The following is a 22,949-nucleotide window of genomic DNA, read 5'->3' as shown; positions in this document are numbered from 1 at the left end:
TTTGAAAATTTGCTGCAGGAGAAATGCAGTTATGCATTTTCTCATTGAAACTTTCTATGCCAAGTTTCAATCCATATTAAGGTTTTATTCCCCCCTTTTTATGTACTTGTTATAAACAAGAAATAAGGCTTTGTAATAGAAGTGCTGGCAGAACTTTACAGCATCTCAAACAGCTCTGCTACTTGGAATGTAAATATTTGTAGAATCTTTACTGTGCAAGAAGCTGTCTTGCAAAAAAGTGGGAAAAAATGACTATTTTATTAAGTAGGATAAAATAATTCAGAAGATGTATGTATTCCTTATTGCAGACGTATTGGCATTTTAAGAAATAGATTATATATGTTACAGCAATTCCATAGTACTCTCTTAGGTGCCTTTAGAATTCATACTATAAATTTTCTAAGTTCTAAAACAGAACAGATTTCTCCCATTTGTTTTTCTAAATCTCTTGACTTCGAGTGCCTTTCAGATGGTAAGAGATGAGCCCTGTAACTCAAATACCACTTTGAGTGTATTGCTGATGAATAAGCCTGGCAATATACTATTTTTAATAGAATAAAGAATTCTTAGGATCATTATAGTACTTCAGAAACCCTTATTTTGGGACCTAGTGCAATGCAGATCTCATGTATCCTTTTGATTCTCACTCTAAAATATTTCTCAAATTTGCCTACATCCGTCCAAATCCCCTCACATCATCCTGCTCCATGTCACCATCGTCTCTCCTGGGACAACTGCACTGGCTTCCCTGCCTCCTTTCTTTCTTTCTTTCTTTTCTTTTTTTTTTAAATTAAAGTATAGTTGATTTACAGTGTTGTGCCAATTTCTGCTGTATAGCAATGTGACCCAGTCATACATATATATATACATTCTTTTTCTCATACTATCTTCCATCATGTTCTACCGTAAGAGACCAGATATAGTTCCCTGTGCTCTACAGCAGGACTTCCTTGTTTAATCCATCCTAATTTTAATTTGCATCTACCAACCCAAAACTCCCAGTCCATCCCACTCCCTCCTGTTCCCTGACTCCTTCTTTCTTCTTTCCCCATACCATTCTCTGTAAAGCAGTCAGGATAGTTTATTTATTATTTTTCTTTTTCTTAATGTAAGTTAATTTAGTACTTTTCTCCTTGGAGCACTTAAATGGCTTTCTATTATATTCAGAACTATTAAATAATACCTAGAAAGCCACATAGGATTTAAACACTACTTATCCCTCCAACATCATCTTATGCCATGCTTTTGGGAACAAAAACTTAACTTCCTTTTTTTTCCCCCCATGCCTGTAGTTTTGTTGACCTCTTTCCTGCCTTAGGGCTTATTCTGTCCTTTGCATGGTAGCTCCCTTCGGCCTTTACCTCCCCCCTCAACACACACACAAATTATAAATTTTGACTGCTGTACATCACTTGGGTCACAATTTAGATATCCTTTACTAAGAGAGGGATCTCTCATTTTCTTACTCCTCCAAATTGGGAACCTCTTGAGGCTCCTTCTGTTCGTACCCTCCAAAAACACTGTAATTTGGAACTTTTTCCTTATTTGATTCCTTGTTGACTGTTCTGTGAGCCCTCCTTTAGGCAGTTACCACATCTGTTTTATTCACTCCTGCACAAGCAGCTCCTGTCATGGTCTCTGGCTCACAGTGGAGTTTGACACAGCCCTGAGAACTGTGCTTTTGAGGGTACTGCGTTTGCAACATGCAACTAAACCCCCCATTGACCAAAGATCCTGTCAAGACTGTCCCTGTCCAGCAGAATTATGTCGCTGACTTTCTGAGTGTTGTTTCTGTGGCATCACCCACAGTCTCTTAGATCTCTTGAATATGTGTTGCTTCAAACCCATTTTGTCAATACAAGATCCATCATTTTTCTTCTCAAGCTAGTTCCAGTTTAGGTGATCTCTTCTTTCTCTGACTCTTACCTGGTCCTCAAGGCACGTGGCAACAGTGGTCTTTGGCATCACCCTCTCCCTTTGTCCCTGTAGCCAGTTAGCTGATTTAACGTACAAGAACATTTATTGGGGTTATTATGCATCAGCTTTGGGTTCAAGTGATCCACACCTTTTATACTTCTTACCTAAATGTGGCCATTTAAGAAGTGATCTTCCTTCCCACATTCCCTTTCTTGTTCCAGTCTTTCCAACATATGGTGCTCTCTTAATCCATGAACTAGACATCTTGTGTCATTGGACACCCACTGCTTGAAGAAAAAGTGCCACTGATGCAGCCTATCTGCATGAGACTTCTTCCTCTAGTTCCCCTCCACACTGGGTGTCCCAAGTACAGGTGCCATCTTTAACTTTCTTGACAACTTACTATAACCCTTATGGCTTCAGTGTCTTTGCACCCATGGTTTCTGCCCTAGATCCTTCCTTCCTGTCTCACCTTATTTCCACCCTCAATTCATTATTACTTCTGCCAGGAAAGCTCTTTATTTTGTGCAGTGATACCCACCCAAATCTTCCTCTGAGAAGCTTTTATTGTCTTCCAGACTAGGGCTGAGGCCCATGCTGTCTGTTCTCACCTGTGTTTTAAAATGTTCTTTCTTAGAGGGAGAATGGATTAGAATTTAATTAACATTGTACGCTTGTTTAATATCTGCCTTTCCTTAGAATCTGTGGGTGGAATGGAACACACATATTAGGATTTTGGTAAATATTTGTGGAATGAAAGAAAGATAGCCTGATTCTACTGTAGTTCTATTAGGGCTTTTTTTTTTTTTTTGCCCTTAAATTTTTTTCAGTGTATATTTAAAGGTTTTACTTTATTTTGGACAGCTTCTAGGTGATAAGTCATTCATTGACAACAGATGCACATCTTGATATGATTTGATTTTTAAAAATTCTGTGACAGATCTATGCCTGAAAGGAAGCATAAGCTAAAGGTTGTCAGTACCAAGGATCAGTCCTTGGTGTAATTGTTTTATTTTAATGAAAGAGGGGTAATTTGGAATTCTCAAAATTCATTATTAATTAGAATAAAACATTGGCATAAAAAGAAGTAAATGACTGCTCTCAATAAATCAAAAGCACATCTTCCTAAACTATCAATAATTACATATAAATGAGGGAAAGTTTTGGGTTATTAAACAATATCACCAATCAACCTTTGCCCTGAGAGCTCCTCTTGCAGTGCTAAAAATACTCTTTTTGTTTCACAGCTTCCCAATTTATGACCTTTCTAGAAACATAAATTACTCTGTTGAAATGATAGAGATTCCTTAGCCCTTTCAGGACTTCCTGAATTATTTGAAGGAGGGAGACTTTTTAACTTAACATTAAAATATTTGTTTTAAAATAATTACACTTACAGGATATTGCAAAAATAGTACCAGGAGTTCTGAATAGCCTTCACCCAACTTCCCCTGATGGTGACATTGCTTATGGCTAAAGTGTAATACCAGAACCAGGAAATTGACACTGATGCATTACAGTTAACTATACAACAGACTTTATTCAGGTGTCACTGTTTTGTTTTAACCTGATTGCAAGAATATGTATATAGCTCTATGCCATTTTATCCCATATGTAGATTCATGTATCTAGAATTTTAATTTAAAGAATGACTATCCTGAGAAGTGCAGTTCCCATGTAAGCATACACTGATGTAATATTTTGCAAGTATCTTTAAGGTTTCAAAAGTTGCACTTCCATAGACCTTTTTCCATTCAAGTATTTGTCTTGTTCTTAAATATCATGCAATTCTTTGCCTTAGAGTTGCCTGTATGTAAAAGTTGCTATGGAAATGGAAATCTAGGCATTTTATAAACCAGTATGTGACATTTGGATGGATCTCTGTGGTCTCTGGTTTGGGAATCTGTGTTGACTTTCCATATTACTTTTACAAATTTTTCAGGTAAACATGTTTATCAGTGTAATCAGACTTGGACAGGATTGTTATGGTACCAGGACAAAGACCCAGATGAATTTCTCCTTGTATTTTCTAACTGACTCACAGTCCATTTTTATTTCTTACATAGAAATAGTCACTCTTTAAAATAACTTAACACATTCCAGAAGATGGTAATGACCCTTTTCAAGCAATTAAAATCAACCCGAGCAGTATAGCTAGTGATCTAATCTGATGGCTGCTACTCACTCAGGCTGGCCGCCTCTGTGAATGTAAAGCAGCAGAAAGTTGCTGATTACCATTCCTTGTTACTAATTCCGATGAATATTCTGAAGGCTCTGGAATACAGATAAGACGCATACCAAAGTCGGGTGCCTATAACAGTAGACAATACCTCCCTCACCCCTACTGATTCCCTACACCTGCAAAGGCATTTACCTTTGTACACATTAGATGATTTGTCACTTTTCTCAATTATTCCTGGTAACTCTTTACTAGGACTTGTTTTAATTTTGTGAAGAAAAACAAAGACCTATGAGCATCTGGCATGCAGTTTGGAAACTTGAGTCTTGCGGGGTCATACCATTAAATAAAATATTTCTCATTTGCAATGGAAAGATATATATGTTTGTATTTAGTATTAATATGCAGGATTGTTATTTCACTAATATTAAGCAGTAATTGCCCTTGTGAAGTTGGTTCTGTAATGCTTAGTAGAAATACTAGTTTTTAAAAAGAATGAAAGTATCTCAATAGATGGGTTTTGTTATATCATGAAACAACATATTCCGTGAAGATGCTTATCAGTGGAGGGCATATTTCCATATAATGGGACATTCTACAATATAGGCATTATCGCTTTTAATGTAATAGGGTCATAATTGTCTGTTGCTATGATGTTTTGGCATTATGACTTGCTTGGAAATATCTTTTGTCATTTTTCTACAATCTCTTATGGTGTTTTCCTCTGAATCTTGATTTTTCTATTCTTCCATCTGATTACCCATAATCTGATCATTTCTTTGTCATTCTTCCCACCTGCTTTAATCCACCCTCCCCCCTACACCTTACCCAAGACATAGGTTAGAATAGGGAATAGAATTAATATAATAACAAATCATAAAATTCATAGGGTGAAAAATACATCCATTTTGGAAGCATTCAAGCACAAGAAAATCAAATCAAATGATGGGGAGGCATTTGAAGTTGTGTATAGGATTAAATGCTCATATTATTTAATGTTATTTTCTTCTTTCTCCTCTTTTTTGTCTCTCAGATTTCTTTCCTGCTTTAAGGTCATATTTTGGATTGACTCTTCTGTACTGACCCCTAGTGGGTAAATGTTTTCAATTGTCTCTAATTGAAAAGATTACATGTATTTGTTTGCAGGTTACTCCTGACCTTCCCAGGGGTGGGGAAATGTATCAAGTTTGATCTTCAGAGAAAGATAACTTTAGAAAAAGATAAAGCATACATCAGCCCTGTGGCAGACTTTTTGCCAACGTTGCTGCAGTAATACTGTCCTTGGTACTTTGCACAGTGTCTTACTCTTTCTCCCCTTTAAGCATTGACTCTGTTTCCTTCCCTCTGAATCTGGGCTCATCTACAGAATTTGGGCAGTAAAATGTGGACAAAGTGAAGTGGTGCCACTGTGAATGCTGAGCCTCAGCCTTAAGACCCTGGGCATGGGGCGGGGATATGTGTGTGTGTTTCCATTCTTGTCCTCTTCCTGTGCTGAAACCATTGTGTAAAGAAGCCCAAAGAAGGCTTTTGACAATGAGAGACCAGGGAAAGGCAGAACCAATAGCCGATAGCTAGTCAATAGCCAGAATTGGTAGTCAGTCATGTGAGTGATCAGTTAAGCTGTCAGAAGATTCACTGACAAACTGCCTAGTTGAGCTCAGGTCAGCTGCAGATCCATCAGCAAATAAATGTGGTTAAGTGGTTCAATGTGGGGGTAGTTTCGGCAGCAATAACGCATACACACACGTTTTCATGTAAAAAGCATATATTTTAAAATATAAATACTTTTCAAAGGTGAGGCTTTTGCTAACAAACTATCTGAAAATCTCAGGGACTTCTAACCACAAGATACTCCTCACGTGTGTTACCTGCCAGCTGAGGTTTGGCTCTGGGACAGCCTGGATACTTTCTGTGCTGTGGACTGTCTGTGCACCTGCCCTGTGTGGCTTTTCATCTGGCATCCAGGTTGAAGGCCCCACCACGTAGTGGGTACTGCGGTGCGCCATCTGATTTAGGGCCGACACGCCCCACATCTACCCATGTCTGCTTTGAATATCAGCTGCCAATGGCCCAAATATTCATCCCTCACATGGGAATTTCTTTTAGTGCTATAAACTGTCTCAGCCCAGGTTTTGCCTTTTCTTGTGTGGTGGCTTATGCTAGTGACCGGCTGATACAGAGGCAAAAATAACCCCTGGTCCTCTGGCCCTAATTTAGGACAACTCTGGAAGGTCATCCTAGCCCCCAGAACCCTTTTGGACTAACTAATGCCTCACTTGCAACTGCTCTAAGTTTCAGGGTCCTCCTATGCCTGTTCATGCTCCCCTCCTTTTTTTTCACTTCCTTATGCCTGTTTTTTTCGAGAGCATTTCTCCATCAATCTTCTTCATCTCAGATTTTGTTTCTAGGGAATCCAAGTTAAGAACATGTCTTATATAGGACACGATGTCGTGGCAGAGGGTAGAGAAACCCAGGAGGCTTAGCTAAACTGTGTACTTGCTTTCATAACTTTGCTAGAGCTGGTCATTTATCAGGTTGTCTGAGGTTTCCATGGCCAGAAGTCAAAGTAAGACCAATAAAGGAAGGTAAAGATAAGTGAATATTTACAAATGATATTTACAAATATTTACAAATCTACCTCTCTCATACACACAAAATATACTTTCAGTCACATGTACACAAATTATTTTCCACAAGAACTGTACCTCAAAAATCTTATCTAATCAAGTCATTAGGCTAGAAGTCCAAAATTTTATTGAAGTCTCAACAGCTTATGTTGAGACTGAACCAAACCATTACTGGCACATTATAGCTTCTGCTAGGTCCCAACATAGGTCTTATGCCTTGATATGTGATTGACAAGTTGCATGCCCAAGATGGTGGGCAGAAATGCACTGCACATATAGATCTAGGGGAAAAGAGGGAATATTTATGAAGAAAAATACTGTTTACCTGTATGATTTAGCTCTTGCCACAGTGATTCTACATAGATAGCAACCACAAAATTTCAGACATGAAAGGAATTTATCTAGTTCTCACTGTTACATATTGGCTGGGGTAGCTCATATTTTTATGAGTGAGCTGAGGATTAGCAGATCTTGACCGGGCTTGGCTGGGGTGCATTGCTCAAGCTGCAGGTCTATATGGCTGAGATATTTCCACATTTTATTTCGTGGTGCAGACTGAAGGAGAAACTGTCTGGTGGCACCTAGTCTCATGACAATTCTGTGGGTGCAGAAGGATAAATGAAAACATACAAGGTCTATGATCTTTGCTGGCAACTAGCTTGTTATCAGTTCTGTAGCGTTCTGTGAGTCATTATAAGAAACATGGACAAACTCAAATTCAAGGGAGTGGAATTATCCTCTGCCCCTTTCATGGGGCGAGGGGGGGGGGACTGTAAGGGAACATGGCCAAGGACATAGATGCAGAAAGAGGTGAAGAATTTGGGCCAGTAATGCAATCTGCCATACCACCAAACCCCACATCCATTAAGCATTGTAATCGCCCTCTAGATTTTAGTTGCCTTTCAAATAAGAAACAGGAAATGTGAATGTCACTTTATTGCCTATAAATGAATTATAACTCTAATTGCTGCCTAAGTAGTGGAATCCTGTATGAGGCCCAGTTATACAGAGAGAGAGAAAACACAATGAAAGCTCTTAGGGAGCACACAGTCCAATGGAGGAACTGACATGTATTTAGAAACCTAGTGAATAGCATTAGTAAATTGTGCCTAGTGGTAATGTCTATGCTTCTTCATCCAGGTCAGCTATGTTTACCACTTAATAGTTTGTGACCTTGGGTACATTAATTGACTCTCTTCAGCCTAGTTTTCTTATCTGTAAAGTTGGAATATTGGTGCCTGCTTTGTAGATTTTTCTTGTAATAAATACATGAGGTAAGGCCAGTCCCCTACGAAAACTCAGCAGTTTTGCTACCTATTGATGTTTGTGTTTGTATGAGTGTTGGTGTCCTTATTATTCACCGTTTACATTTTATATCTATTCATTAGCATAATGGAGGCATTGGGTATATACTGGAAGACGAGAGTTGAGAACAAAACTGAGGTGATTATCGAATAGAATAATTAGGGAAGGCTTCATGTGGATCTAGGATTGAGTTGAACCCACCTATCATGGGGGGGGAGGGGCAGCATGTCAAAGCACAGGCTGTCTGTCTGCTTGGTTAGAGCTGCCTTTGGAAAGTCTGTGATCCAGTGAGTCATGTCCATGCTTCTTGTAGTTGAGGGCCTATTAAGGGGATACCTGACAGATTGTAAGTTGTGATAGTAGGAAGACCTTACTTTGGATGGAGTGTGGGATGTTAGAGGGTAGAGGTGGATTGAAGGCCATGTCCTGTTCTTAATCTCAGGTCTCAGGTAATAGGCAACTGAGGATGGAATGGATCTAGATGAAATTTTGGCTATAAATAATAGCTTTCTTTTTTGGGGGAGAGGCTCACAAATCTTTATAGAGCTGAGTATATTTTCCCAGTGAGGCCTAAAAGATTCATAGATTTCCTTAGGTCAATGATTCATAGATTTCCTTCTGGTTAATGACCTAACCAGAAGTGGAGTCCATATTTCCCATGTCCAGAAGCAATGCAGTTCTCTCTCCAGAATAGCCTCCACTTATAAGAAAAAATTTAGATAACTATAAATGGGAGCTATTGCCTTGTCTTCCATAGTGATTGTAAGTGAACTTTTCTACTCATCTGAGACGCCAAGTGGATCCACTTTTCTCTCTCTATAGGATTTCATCTCTAGGACTAAAATTGAGTTTACTCTTTGGACCTCTTTCAGCTTCCCGTCCTGGCTTAACCCTTTCACTTCCCTTCTTTCCAAAGCTTTCTGCCCTCCACTCTTCTGGTCATGGAGTCTTTGGCTCATTTTCCTTCTTCCTCATATGAATCACTTGTTTTTCTCCTCTTTTCCTCTTCATTTTAAAAGGAAGAAAAGAATCTAATGAAAACTTTCATCTACACTGACACTAGCCTTTCTGTTGTCCTGCATTAATATCTAGAATCCTTTTTTTTTAATATAATGATTTTTATTTTTTCCATTGTAGCTGGTTTACAGTGTTCTGTCAATTTTCTACTGTACAGCATGGTGACCCAGTTACACATACATGTATACATTCTTTTTTTTCTCAAATTATCATGCTCTATCATCCCTGACTAGACAGGAATCCTCTTAATGGTATTTTTTACTTCTGTCAAAATCATACTTTTAAAAATTTTACCTGAATGTCTTTTGTCTCTCTCTCTAGCTCTAATTAGCTTTAGTCAAAGTTCTGCATCTATTTATCTTAATTGTTTGCTTTATTGCTATTCAGAAATTATTGATAATCGGTTACCCCCTCCCCAGGAGAGGTCGATTCTTTCCTGTCCCACTGGTGATGACAGGCTTGGTCACTTGACTTACTTAGGCCACTGGAATGTGAGTGAACCCTTTGCATTTAGTCACTTCCTGCAGTGCCTCCGGGAGCCAGTATCTGGTTCCATGTGTCCTCATCTGTTGCTGCAGCCAAAGAAGCCCATAATAAAATGGAGTCTCCATGAGCAGAATCCTCTGTTGATCTGCAGGAGACCGTTACAAAACTTTAGTAAATTTTAGTTGATCTTAGGGACAAGTCCAGGTTACTTGATCTGGTTCCTAAGGGCTCCATGTGATCTCATTTCTGCCGCCCTCACTGGCCTTACTATGAGGTGCTCCTCCTTGAGTTTTCTGTTCTAGCAATGATGGACAGCTTCCATTTCTTGAGCAGGATTTTTAACATGCTGTGACCGCTGTCTGGGATGACTCTTCCCCTGCTCCATCCCCCATTGCATCTGCCTCACTCCCAAATACATTCATACACACACCCAGCAACTGTTGCCTGGGTCACTCCAACTCCTTTTAGGAGTTTCAGGTTAAACAACACTTCTGAGCAGGTGACAACCGTTTGCTTTGCCTTTCACTATCTCTCATTATTCTTATTGGATGTCTGGTTTCCCTGTTGAGTTGTTTGAGGGAAGGAAATGTGCCTTTCTTGCTCTTTTTCTTGTGGCCCCAATGCCTGGCAGAGAGGAGGCTGTCAAAAATACCGAGCCAATTAGATAAAACCCACAAATAACCTGCAAACCACTCATGAGCTTTCCCTGTTTGAATTCTTGTAACTCTTTGTATAGTTGAGATTTTTCAGCACCATTTAATGTGGGCTAATTATGTGCTAAGTGCTATGCTAACCACTTCATTTAATCCTTGCAACAAGTGAGCAGTGTAGCTACCTTTCTGATGATGCTTATCCGATTGCATCAACATAGTTATTTCTAGATTTAGAAAAAAAAAATCCACATCTGTATTTTAAATCTTTGTTCTTGACAGCAGTTATTAGGACTGTATTATAATTGCCTTTTACTTGCTTTAATACCCCTTCACACTCTTAAATTTTTCTGACTGCTGGTCACCTGTGCCTGACTACCTTTATCTTAGTAGGCATTCCATATTCATTTGATGAATTAATAATTATGCTTAAACTCACATTCAGTTGTTGATATTACTATCACTATTCATTTTATCTCTGTGCCTTGCAACTAGTAGATGCATTACTGGAAGGAAATACTTTTTCATTGATTCTTTCATAGAATTAATTTCAGCTCCTTATTAAGAAAGGTATTATAACAATGAAAATCACCTGGTATTGAATTCAACTATAAGTGTATTGGTTACTTTTTGCAGGATACCAAACCATGCCCAAATTTAGTGGCTTAAAATATTCATTTTATCATTTACAATTATGTGTGAGTTAGGAATTAAAATAGGGCTCTTTAGGGACAGCACATCTGTAATCCATGTGGTGTTGGCTGGGGTGACCTGACTGGGCCTGGCAAGTCTGAAATTCCTTTAACTCACAAGTTTGTTGCCTCAGTTGGAACTGGAGTGATTGGGACCTGGATGGATGGCTCACTCTCACATGTCATCATTCAGTAATCTAGGCTTGCTTTCCTTTATTTCCTTTACCTTCCATGAGAGTGAAAATGGAAGCCTCTTAAGGTCTAAGCCTGGGACTTGTGGAGTGTCCGCTCTGATGCATTGTGTGAGCCAGTCCAGAATCCGGAGGAGGGGAAACAGACTTAGTGGGAAGAAGTATCCTTAAGAGGAATTGTTGGAGTTCCCATTGTGGCTCAGTGGTTAACGAATCTGACTAGGAACCAAGAGGTTGTGGGTTTGATCCCTGGCCTTGCTCAGTGGGTTGGGGATCCGGCATTGCCATGAGCTGTGGTGTAGGTTGCAGACATGGCTCAGATCCTGTGTTGCTGTGGCTCTGGTGTAGGCTGGCGGCTACAGCTCCGATTAGACCCCTAGCCTGGGAACCTCCATATGCCGCAGGAGCAGCCCAAGAAATGGCAAAAAGACAAAAAAAAAAAAAAAAAGGAATTGTTGACTGCCACATTGACAGACAATCTGCCATGCTAAGGGAACTCTGTAACTTTGAAATTTTCTTCTAGAAGTTTCCAAGATACCCTTAATGGGTATGGAAAGTAGAAAGTCTATTCTGTTAAATCTAATGTCTTGTGATTTCCTGAAAGTTAATATTTTTTGTAAACCCTGAAGTAATTTCTAAAACTCTGAAATGACTTATCCATCCTATTTTCCTCATTATTACCACATTTATTTTTAGTATTGCTAGAGGTGTCTAATTTTTATGATTAAGAACAATAAACAAAAATTAATCCTGATGAGCGAATTAGAATGAAAAGCATCACCTGCGAAGGTAGCTTTTAACATTGTAAACTTGTTTTAAATATGTTGTGATGATATTTGATTGGTTTTCAAATTTACATATGCAAAGTACAAATCCCAGGGGGAAAAAAAAGAAACTCCCAAGTCCACAGTAATGCAAGTTTGCAAGAAGTTTTCTTCCTCTTTGAGTGCTGCTCCAACTTTGTCTGTTTTTAAAAATAAATGTGCTGATCAATGTCATGAATAATTAACTGAAAGGAGTTGTGGGATTTGGGGCTGTTTTCTTTTTAGTAATTGTAAATTCCATTTCACAAAGCCACAGCTCAGTAGCTTGGAGGAACAAAGTCTGGGTTCCTCCTTATTCATTTAAAAAAACAAAAACAAAAAATTCCCTGATAACATGTAGTTCTAGAAAGATTTGTGCTTAGGAAAGATCTTTGCTTAGAATATAGAGATTTTTCACGTATGGTATTAAATCATGTGAAGAGGTTTATATATCTAATGAAATCATTTTTCCGATAGTAGTGATTAAGTCTTTCTGAAATTGTTCTAAAGGGTGGTTTTTCTGGTTGAGGACCAAACCTAGTATAAGTCTGATTTATAGAAGCTTGTGTACGATCAGTCTGCATTGACAGATTCCTATGTCAAACCTTTGAATGGATGAGATGGTGAGCGTGGAGCCCTTTCACCCTTGTCATTATTTGCTGCCTTAGAATTCTATGTAAATGGAATGGATGGTATATTTAAATTGCTTACTTCTCCTGCCATTGTGCTTAGGAGGATGGGAGGGACCTCAGTTCCAGGGCAACATTGGTCATGCTTCCCTCAAAGGATTAAACCCAAGTCCCTAAGGCAGGTGTTGATGCCTGTTGAAGACATTGGAATGCTGTGTCATAAACAATCACACCCTCTAATGAAAGAATTCTGCCCTTTCCAACTGAAAGGACCCTTGATGCTCAAGTCCATTGCACTTTTTCAATTTACAAATTCATTGATTTGCTCTGGGGCGGGGGGGGGGTTGTCCATTGATTTCATTGTTGGTAATATATTGTGGGATTTTTTGTTTTTCTGTGTATGTTGTTTGATGCTTTTTTGAAACAGGAAATGTGGTTTGCAATACATAACCACAGTACCTGTGTTGAATGTAAGTTTAGGGACTGATGGAATCGCCCACTGCAAACAGCCCTGTATCCTAGTATACTCACATGGAGACACTGAGAAATTCCAACAAACCAGATGCTTACAGTCTATTGAGAGGCTGCCTATGCTTCTCAGCCCCCCAGCTCTCACTAGCCATGTAGCTAGGAGAATAAAATGCTCCCCTTGGAGTTTTTATCTCTTCTCTTCTATGTTCCCTAGGTCTTTTTCTCCCCTCTCTGTCTTCCAATCAAAGTGCCATCTCTCCTTCTTCTACAGAGAGTGAATTGCCTGTCACTCTCTTCCTAGTTACTCAGCTATACTGTGGCTTTGGTGTTGGGAGGGGGTTGACAGAAGAGTTATATATTGGATAATTCTGTTCTATAATAATTTTTAAGTCAGTGACACATCTCTTACTCTCAAGAGCTTCCTCTTAGCAGATACTAAAATAACAGAAGCAATAGCTAATATTGATTCCATTCTTAAAACAATACCAAACAGTGAACAGGGCCAAAGCAAGCTTTTTACATGGCTTCACACACCTCTCCCAACACTTTGTTTCACTCTCTCGCTCTCTAAATATTTGTGTGTGTATAACATATATACATATGCAAAACAAATGGAAAAACCTCTCTAGCTGTCTTTCTATCCACCTGCCTACCTACCTATTTATGGCCTTGAAAGTTCATCTGAGCTTCATTTTTCTCATCCGTAAAGTCATCTTATCAGAAGTAAAAATAATATGGTTTCCAGCACAGAGATACTAAGTCGTTGGTAGCTGTAATTACTCTACTCAAATAATCAATAGTAGTTTCTTAGCATTAGTGAAAATATTTTCTCTTCCTGGGCGCACATGGACTTTATCACGCCATTAGGAATTCTAGATGAGTACGTTATATTTTTGGAAATGTAAAATCGCATGGAGTAATCTTCTTTCAACCTTCCATGTCTCTCCATTGTTCTTTGATGTTCAATAGCAAATCACCTTTCTGCCAGAAGCTGTTATAAAAAAGAAGAGAAAATGGAGTTTCTATTCTTTTAACCACTTCCATGCATTGCAATCTGAGAGAGAGAGAAAGAGGGGGAGAGAGAGAAAAAGCGAGATGACTCAGTAGGTTCTGAGGTGAAGCTATCACAAAGCTAATGTATTATGTATGTCAAACCACCAAAAAGTCATTAATTAGCCACAATGTGTTTCAGACTGCTTGTCATAAATCGTTCTAAAGTGAAAACAAATTTGCCAAGCTATAAAACTCTCAGTTAATTTGCTAGTCAGAATCTGTGCGACATCTTCTAAAAAATACAAAAACAAACACTCAGCATCTAAAAATAAATGATAGCATATTGAGTCAATTTTCCTATCTATTTACATTTTAGGAAGCTAGGTTTATTTTAAAGCCCTGTTTGTGCCAAAAACCTAATAGCCATGCAGTGGCTACTAGTTTTATGAATAAACTAAAAGTAGATTTAGTAAATAATACATATTTTACTCTGTAACCTTTCAGAAAAAGAGACTTCCTATATAGAACTTATTATTAGTGAGGCATATAGGTGCAGAATTTTGCTTGAGCTCTTTAAAAAATAAGTTTATTGAGAACACTAGAGGTGAATCTTCAGTTAGATGTGACCTACAATCATTTGCTGTGAAGGAAATTCCTATTAAGAATCTGAGCTTTACCCTTATTTTCATTTAGGAAAACTGACCCAGAACATCAGCATCATAGCCAGGCCACCTGGGATGTTCATATCCTGAAGTCTGAGGATTTGGAGAAAGTATGTGTGTTATTTTCTTTTCTTTTTTTTTTTTTTTGTTATTATTGTTGTTGTTGTTGTTGCTATTTCTTGGGCCGCTCCCGCAGCATATGGAGGTTCCCAGGCTAGGGGTTGAATCGGAGCTGTAGGCACCGGCCTACGCCAGAGCCATAGCAACACGGGATCCGAGCCGCGTCTGCAACCTACACCACAGCTCACGGCAACGCCGGATCGTTAACCCACTGAGCAAGGGCAGGGACCGAACCCGCAACCTCATGGTTCCTAGTCGGATTCGTTAACCACTGTGCCACAACGGGAACTCCCCTGTTATTTTCTTTAATTCCTTAAAGAACAACTGGGTACGGTTTGTATATGTTTCACTTTGTTTTTCTTTTTTGCCAAGTGATGCATTTTGGAGTAGATGTCTTTTTTCCCCAATTCTCAATTCTAATTAAATCTCTATCTGTACTAATTAATACATCTTTTCATGTTCCATTGGGAAACAGTCGTCAGTGACATGCGGTTTCTTCCTGTTGCCCTCCCTTACACCGCTGAGCTTCTAGAACAGGTGATCTAACCTGCACCCTGGATTTCTTGTCCTCTCTTGGTTTGGATGGCCTTCCTGGATGCCTTCTGACCTCACTCTGAGATCACAAACAGCTTCTTCAGGTCAAATTCAGTATCTGGGTCTCAGTCTTTGTTCACTTCTGTTTGTTCCTGCTCTCCACCATCAGTTTACCTCTTTGGACTTTCCTACCACTGAACTTTTGGAGTCCTTTTATGTGTTTGGTCTGTCTGGCTGCTTTTTTAACCCATCTTCCCTTGCTCAATTGTAGAAGTTTTCTGAGCCTGAGCCCTTGGCTGTCCTTTCATTTTTTACCTCTTTCTTCCATTAGAGAGCCTTTACATCCTCTCTATAACTCTTACCGCCTGTGTCCTGATCATGCTGGTTCTTCCCATGCTAAGTCCCACTTTTCAAACTGCTGTCCTCCGTTTTCATCTGAATGTCTTACTGTTGATTTAAACTCTAGTATGCCTGAACTTGAACTCATCTTCCTCCCCAGATATGGCTTCTAAACTCACTCGTCCCTGTTCTCTGCCTCTGGACCATCAGTCTTCCCTGCCAGGGGAACCACAACCCCGTTGGAGTTCCCACTGATTGTTTCCTCATCTCCTGGACCAGGCACTTATGCTGGAGGCTTCTTTGTGTTGTTCCTCAGATCCCTCTCCCAAGCCATTCCCCCAATTCAGGCTACTGCTCCAATTTACACTTCCCATTACACGGCTGAACCCTCTTGGCTTCTCCTCTTCCCTTATTGCCCTTCATGGTACCACTGCCTTCAAACACAGCTTTCTTCATACTACCTTCTCACTTTATAATGGTAATACCTTCCTGCTGCTTGTAGGAAAATTGTGGGAAAAGTTGTTAACCTAGCATTCAAGGCTTCCAACATTTTGACACCAATATTATTCTTGCAGCCTTTCTTGTCTAAGTTAGTAGGTTTCACACATCATGCATGTAAACTAAGATTTTTCAACATCCCCTTAACATACTGACATGACGTTTATAGTTAATATACCAGTATTACTGACATGATTTTAAAAAGGCCAACATAAGACCTAAAGTATAATAAAAGGGGAAATACAAGGAAATTGATTTATAAGCTAAATAATTATTTTATTTTTTTTATTTCTTTTTGTGGCTGTACCTCTGGCACATGGAGGTTCCCAGGCTAGGGGTTGAATCAGGCCTGCAGCTGCCGGCCTATACCACGACCACAGCAACATGGAATCTGTGCCACATCAGTGAGCTTGTGGCAACACAGGATCCTTAATCCACTGAGCAAGGCCGGGGATCGCACCCTCAACCTGAAGGACACTATGTTGGGTTCTTAACCGGCTTACCCACAATGGGAATTCCTGTTGTTTTAATCTTTTTTTTATTATCACTTTACTTTCTTTTTAAAAAAATATTATTATTATTATTTTTTATTAGTTATTTCCCCAATATAATTTTTTTTCTACTGTACAGCATGGTGATCCAGTTACACATACATGTACACATTCTATTTTCTTACGTTATCATGCTCCATCATAAGTGACTAGACATAGTTCCCAGTGCTACACAGTAGGATCTCATTGCTAATCCATTCCAAAGGCAATAGTTTGTTTGTTTTTTTGGGTTTTCTTTTTTTTTTTTTCTTTTTGCCATTTTCTTGGGCTCCTCTCGCGGCACATGGAGGTTCCCAGGCTAGGGGTCGAATCAGAGCTGTAGCCGCTGGTCTACACCAGAGCCACAACAACGCAGGATCCGAGCTGGGTCTGCAACCTACACCACAGCTCATGGCAATGCTGAATCCTTAACCCACTGAGCAAGGCCAGGGATCAAACCCACAACCTCATGGTTCCTAGTCAGATTCGTTAACCACTGAGCCACGACAGGAACTCCCAAAGGCAATAGTTTGTATCTGTTAACCCCAAGCTTCCCAACAACCCCACTCCTTCCCCCTCCCCCTTGGCAACCACAAGTCTATTCTGCAAGTCCATGATTTTCTTTTATGTGGAAAGGTTCATCTGTGCCTTATATTAGATTCCAGATATGTGATATCATATGGTATTTGTCTTTCTCTTTCTGACTTACTTCACTCATTATGAGAGTCTCTAGTTCCATTGATGTTGCTGCAAATGGCATTATTTTGTTGTTTTTTATGGCTGAGTAGTATATATATACCACATCTTCCTAATCCAATCATCTGTTGATGGACGTTTAGGTTGTTTCCATGTCTTGGCTATTGTGAATAGAGCTGCAATGAACATGTGTCTTTTTCAAGGAAAGTTTTCTCTGGATATATGCCCAAGAGTGGAATTGCTGGGTCTTATGGTAGTTCTATGTATAGTTTTCTAAGGTATCTCCATACTGATCTCCATAGTGGTTGTACCAGCTTACATTCCCACCAACAGTGTAGGAGGGTTCTCTTTTCTCCACACCCTCTCCAGCATTTGTTATTTGTGAACTTATTAATGATGGCCGTTCTGACTGGTGCGAGGTGGTATCTCGTGGTAGTTTTGATTTGTTTTAATCTTTAATGCTTGGTTATAACCACCCCAGAAGATAAGATGAGGTTGTCTGGGCTTGCAAATACTTATAATAATTAAGCTTTAATTGAGGAGAAATTACACAGTAGTCAACTAAACATTATAGTGAATTTTCTTTGTATTCGACATTGGACCTGATAGCTAAGAATGCATATGTAAATATATTAGCAAAATCACTGTGAATGTGGTGGCTACAGCTGCAGACCAGTTACCTGTCAGTCATGTTATTGACCACTCAGTGGTCAACATTAGGGGTGTTGCCACTGATAATGTGATTTTTCTGACACTATAGACAACTCTTGGTATCATCTTGAACATTTATTGCAAATTCAGTCTTCCTTTGATTTGCATAGTTGTTGCATCCTTACATTTGAAGACCATGCAAATAATTCTTTATAAGCCAGATGAGGATAAATAGGTTTTTTTCACATAACCTTCCCATTTGAAAACTCTGTGGAAATTGCACTGCATGACATTTAGCCGCCATGCCCTCTGCTTTCTAAAGACCCTGATATTCCCCACTGGGCAAACTAAAATGTCCCCAGATGTTTTCCACAGCATCCACATAGTAGGGTAGGGGACTTGAACCACTCTCTGAGCACCACACAAGCATACCTGCATACATGCTTTGTTCTTACCTTTACCTGTGTCTGCCCTTCTCCAGGGCAGGCCTACGCTTAATCTGGCTGTTTCTCAAAATTGAATCTATGCCTAAAGCTCACACTCTGATCCCACATTCACTTAAAAACACCCTTTGGTAATTTAGGATCCGTATTATAGCCAAGTATGTTTATTTCTTTTGCACATGAATATTGCCTCTTTTGTAATAGAAGGTATATTTTCTTGCTTTGAACATCAGATATGCAGCTCAAACTGGTTCCAGCCTCCATCCTCCACTCCTCTGTGTGCCTTGATGCTCCTTATTTAAAAGTCCAAGACAGAGTCACTGGGCAGGGTGGGGGCGGTAGTTTAACAATGGTTACTGGCCTGCTCTGCCTATATCTCCTTCTTTTCTTTCTGTTCATGTTATCATTTGAACAGGCTAAGTCCTCAGAAATCACTGTAGCTGAATACAATTCAAGCTTTTTTCTCGCTCATGCTACATATCTAACCTAAGTGGCAAGTGGAAGCTGCTCATGGCAGTTGCTCAGAGATGCAGGTTGACAGAAACACAGTTCTGATGTCTGCCTCCACTCTTGCAACCATGTGGAAAATGGAACATGGCAAAATGTGTGGTTGTCTCAGGCTTCTGCCTACAGGAGATCCAAGTCACTTCTGCTTACATCTCATTGACCAAAAATGTTGATCATACCCCATATTTGAAGGGAGACTGCAGTCCTATCCTGTTCCTGATCTGAAAGGAAAAACATGATGTGTGTGAACGAATAAGCCTTGATGTTGAACACACTTGAGTTTCCTTTGTGTTCTCATGACCTGCCTGCACTGTCTGTGCACCCACACCCTTCCTGCATGCTTAACCTGACTCCACTTTTATGTTTTTAATGCTTTTTTATTCCTCCATGGAAAAGGATATCATTTTCTTATTAATAGAGACCAAGTTATGAAACTGATTCTTTTGGGCTAAAGAGAAAGAAGAAAGGTGGGAAAGGTGGAAGTTATAAGGGGGTGGTGGAGAGTAGCTGGGAGGGGCAGTTCATCACAGTAAACTTGAAGCAGAACAGATTCAAGGCAGAGGCAAGCAAACACCATGGATATTCTTACGTTCCCTGTTAGATTAGACATTACTTGAGAAAAGATACCCAGTACTATTTTTTGATATGTCGTAGGCAGTGTTTAAGACAGTATCTTGCTTGAGTTGTTGCTTTATTCATTCATTCATTCATTTATATTATTGTTCCTAGATGACCTATATTATAATATTTATTACAGCATGTATCATACACCTTTTCAGTGCCTACATATATACGAATTCATTAAATCTAATGAACACCCTGTGAAGTAGGCACTGTTGTGGACCTATTTAACCGATGGGAAAAAAGAGGCTCAGAGAAGTGAAGTAATAACTTCTCAGGTACATAGTTCAGTAACAGGGGTTTGACCCCAGACAGTTCAGCTCTGTGCTCCACCACTGTAATTACTCACTGGGAAGTTATTTGATGTATTTTCTTAGTATATTTTGCCTCAGACTGCACAGTGTGGTATACCCCTCATCGTTAATGCAGGTTGAAGGACAGAGAAGGGCTGTCATTCCATAAGATCAAGGGGAGTGTTTCTGGCGGTCATTCCAGGTAAGGAAGTTAATGGGGTCTATATATTTTAGTCTTCTCCCTCCAATCTCCCACTGTATTAATGACCTTTATGTGTTGTCTCGATGAAATATCTATTATACCTTCTGTTGGAAACCTCTCTATCACTAGAGAGGAACAAATATTTTGATAAGTGGTTTTCTCAGATCTGGAATCTCTATAGAGAAATCTTTGCCTGAGGCTACACGCCCTGCTTTGTTTGCTGTCTTGTCCTGTGCCAGCCGAGATAAGGATATTTTGCTTTTCTTTGTAGTTTGGAGACATCTAGCAGCTTGTCACAACTTCCACAATCTTTGAGGAAATGAAGTCTGAATACCAAGACAGTAATTTTACCATTATCCCAGTGGGTAGGTATTCTACTTGATACATTGTAATTTTAACAAGGAAGCTACAAGAAAAGAATTTCATACTGCGCCTCTGTAGAAAGGTGAAATAAAATAGAGTGCAATTCCCATTTGTTCTCCTGTAGCTCATTTGACAGCTAAGAAAACTCTTAAATGGGCACAAATAGATCCCCTTTTTATCTCTATTTACCCAACATTAAAATTTCATTTTTAGTTCTGTTTATTCCAAACAGTACAATCATTAGATTTTTGTTAAGACAGCCATTTAGTCTTTCAAGATGATAGATATAAAGGTTTTTTAAAGTCAAGAGTTTTTAATTTGACATTGTGCTTTAAAATGTACATATACTTAATATTTAATGATCAAGTTAGCATATAATTTTTTGGTGTGTCCTACAAAAAGCCAATATTATTCCATAAGAGATTTGGGGTCAATTGCAAATACAACAGTTAATTCAGTTTATTATACTGTAAAGGATGGTCAGTTATTTGAAGTGTTCTGCTTGTCCAAAACCTGATTTCAAAGTAAGAAATCTAATGCAATTTAAGCCCACAGATATCAGTAAATGATTAATTCTGTAGTTTGCAAGGACTCGAGTCCCACAGTTCTTTTGTAGAAAATCCCTAGAGTTTAGACTTATGTACCATTATTCTTTAACATTGAAAGCTATGTGAATTAGATACTCCAAATTCTGTCTCAATCACATATAAAAGCAGTCCGGGATTTACAACATTTGATTTGATTCTCCGAGATGCTCTAGCTTGAATTCATTTGCACAGATCCTTACCTGTGACTTGTGAATAGTTACCAGAATGCTTCAATCTAATACCTCTCCATGCATGTGAAAATCTCAACTATAATATTTTTTTAAAGCATGGTATGCCACTTGCTATTTTCTTCCTTTCAAAGGAATTTTGAAAGGGAAAAATACTCCTTGTATTAGTTATGCAACTTGTTGGATTAAAAAGGGACAAAGCAGAAGGGCCCTTTTTCTTCATTTTATACTTTGGATTCTGTATAAAGATGTGATGGCTGATCAAGTACAATCATCTTGCAGTCAAAAGGGGCTTAGCCCACTTAACTGAGGCTGTTGGGAGGGAAAGGATGAAAAGAACCAGTGTTCTTTCTTTCATTTTTTATTCTTTTTACAGCTGCACCATCAGCATATGGGAGTTCCTAGGACCAGGGGTTGAATGAGAGGTGCAGCTGCAGGCCTACACCACTGCCACAGCAGTGCCAGATCCAAGCCACATCTGCAACGTATATCACAGCTTGTGGCAACATGGGATCCTTAACCCACTGAGCAGAACCAGGGACTGAACCCGCATCCTCACAGACACCCTCTTGGGTTCATAATCCACAGAGCCACAATGGGAACTCCAGAACCAGAGTGCTTAATGATAAGGTTGAAATTCTGGCACTACTCCTTATCCATATGCTGTCTTGAGCCTGGTCCTTGTCTATGCCTTAGTTTCCATAAGTGTCAAATGGGGGTGATAGTAGTATCTATTTAATAGGAATATTGTAGGGAGCATATACAATAATACATGCAGAGCACATTGTAAATAACAGTGCTACAGTTCATATCTTTTGAGAAACAAGATTATAATAATGACCTATTATCTTCTGAAATATTGTCTCATTTAGATGTCAACAGCTGTATGAGGTGCTGCATTTTATTATATAAAATAAAATACATTTACATATTATATATAATAATCATATATTACAATTATATTACATATAGTTGCCCATCCTAGAGAAATGTTTGAGGTAGGTTTTATCAATAGAATCAGTCATATTAACTTGCCGTGATTACTGTTATCAGTATGTGGCTCTCCTATATTGTGCCAGGATATTTATGTAGGTAATAAATAGGTACTGTTAGCCCCATGTTTCAGGTGAAAATCTGAGGCTTTTAAAGGGTAAGTATCTTGGTAAAAAAGTTACAAAGATTTTGGACTATGAACCAGGGTCAAGAGCCAGGACTAGAAGTTATAATTATTCTGCAAAAACTTAATTAATTAAATTGACTGTCATTAATTATCTCTTATTGCACTCTAAACAAAGGATAAACATGAAAAGTAAGCAGTCACAATAGACAAAGCATTTTTTTTTTTGCTTCAAATGTATAATCTTCCTTAACAGATTTTTCTTTCATTTTAAAAAGTTGAAGTATAATTAATATACAACTGGAGTTCCCATTGTGCCTCAGTGGGCTAAGGACTCAGTATTATCTCTCTGAGGATCCAGGCTAGATACTTGGCCTTGCTCAGTGGGTTGAGGATCCAGCATAGCCTCAAGCTGCGTGCCCTGTAGGTCACAGATGTAGGTCACCGGCTCAGATCTGGTGTTGCTCTGATTCAGCCTCAAGACTGGGAACTTCCATATGCTTCAGGTATGGCCATATAAAGCAAAAACAATATATAACTAAGTGCACAGGTCTTATATGTTCAGTTTAATGCATTTTGACAATTGATTAAATGAGCTAGTCACAAATGGGCACCCACAACAAGATATAGAATATGTG

At 39.0% G+C, this 22,949-nt stretch overlaps 1 protein-coding gene across 34 annotated transcripts in view; it reads left to right on the top strand.

The window, feature by feature from the left end:
- CNTN3 (contactin 3) overlaps positions 1-22,949 on the top strand; it is a 370,445-nt gene that overhangs the window by 3,471 nt on the left and 344,025 nt on the right. For 12 of the 34 annotated variants that reach the window (XM_021069235.2, XM_021069226.2, XM_084989046.1 and 9 more), the window contains exons 2-3: positions 14,654-14,732; positions 20,328-20,421. The exons of 10 other annotated variants lie outside the window; for them this stretch is intronic. The gene's annotated coding sequence lies outside the window, so the exon portion shown is untranslated. Of the gene's footprint in view, positions 1-14,653; positions 14,733-19,990; positions 20,057-20,327; positions 20,422-22,949 lie in introns of those variants that run through there. 12 more of the 34 variants (XM_021069234.2, XM_084989058.1, XM_021069225.2 and 9 more) reach the window with 3 other exon arrangements.

The sequence above is a fragment of the Sus scrofa genome, chromosome 13 (assembly GCF_054392235.1).
Source record: "Sus scrofa isolate SSC_HxYL_T2T_F1_AM1 chromosome 13, Sscrofa_HxYL_maternal_Yorkshire_Landrace_v2.0, whole genome shotgun sequence".
In the NCBI taxonomy this organism is placed as follows: domain Eukaryota; kingdom Metazoa; phylum Chordata; class Mammalia; order Artiodactyla; family Suidae; genus Sus; species Sus scrofa.
Note: the sequence above shows the minus strand (reverse complement) of the source record. Positions and strands in the feature narration are given on the sequence as shown.